We start from the raw sequence: 853 nt of genomic DNA on the forward strand, positions 1-853 counted from the left end.
CCCACCCCCCACCCCACCATTCCTCATGTAGGTCTTATGCCTAAAACATAAACTCTCCTACTCCTCAGATGCTGCTTGATCGGCTGTGCATTTCCAGCGCCACACACTTTGACTCTGATCTCCAGCATTTGCAGTCCTCACTTTCTCCTAGAGTGGTGGCGATGGATTCTGTAAGAGGTTTCAAAAGAGAGCTGGATATATATTTGGAAGTGGGCTACGGAGGTACAGCTAGGGAATAAGACCCGCTGGGTAGCTTTTTAGGGAGCCGGTAGAGGCATACTGGGTCAAATTACCTTCTTCTATACTATAATACTCCATGATTCTATATTTATATGAAATATATGTTGCGGGCTTGGCTGCACAGAAACTCCAAATTTGTATGGAGGCACTAAACAGATAACATGTCACCGTTGACTTAGTTCTATACAGAACCATTTTGAACAGAAATGCATTCATTTTGGAAAATCCTAACTCAAGGAGAAACAGTTCAGCATGAAACTGATAAGGAAAATAACGCAAGTTCAAGTTAGAAATGAGAAATGTTCAAGGGGAGTAATTAGCCAGTTAAAAGGAAGAAAATATTATCAAATCTTAAGAAAGAAAGAGTTGATATAGCTCTCCTACAGGAGACACACCTGTTGGATAAAGAACACTTGAAATTACGACAGGGTGGATTTGATCAGGCCTTTTTTTCTTCTTTTAGCTCAAAAAGCAGGGGAGTTGTTATTCTTGTTCGGAAGAATTTCCCTTTCAAAATCCTAAACCAGATAAAAGACGAATCTGGACGATATATCTTGATTAAAGCTCTCATAAATGGAGAGGAATATGGGATTTTAAATTTGTACTACCCCCC

At 40.1% G+C, this 853-nt stretch overlaps 1 protein-coding gene across 3 annotated transcripts in view; it reads right to left on the reverse strand.

Annotated features, from left to right (window-relative positions):
• The window catches only part of si:dkey-23n7.10 (SPRY domain-containing SOCS box protein 3), a 27,516-nt gene that overhangs the window by 8,974 nt on the left and 17,689 nt on the right, over positions 1–853 (reverse strand). The window lies entirely within an intron of this gene.

This window comes from Chiloscyllium plagiosum, chromosome 16 (assembly GCF_004010195.1).
Source record: "Chiloscyllium plagiosum isolate BGI_BamShark_2017 chromosome 16, ASM401019v2, whole genome shotgun sequence".
NCBI classification, from domain to species: domain Eukaryota; kingdom Metazoa; phylum Chordata; class Chondrichthyes; order Orectolobiformes; family Hemiscylliidae; genus Chiloscyllium; species Chiloscyllium plagiosum.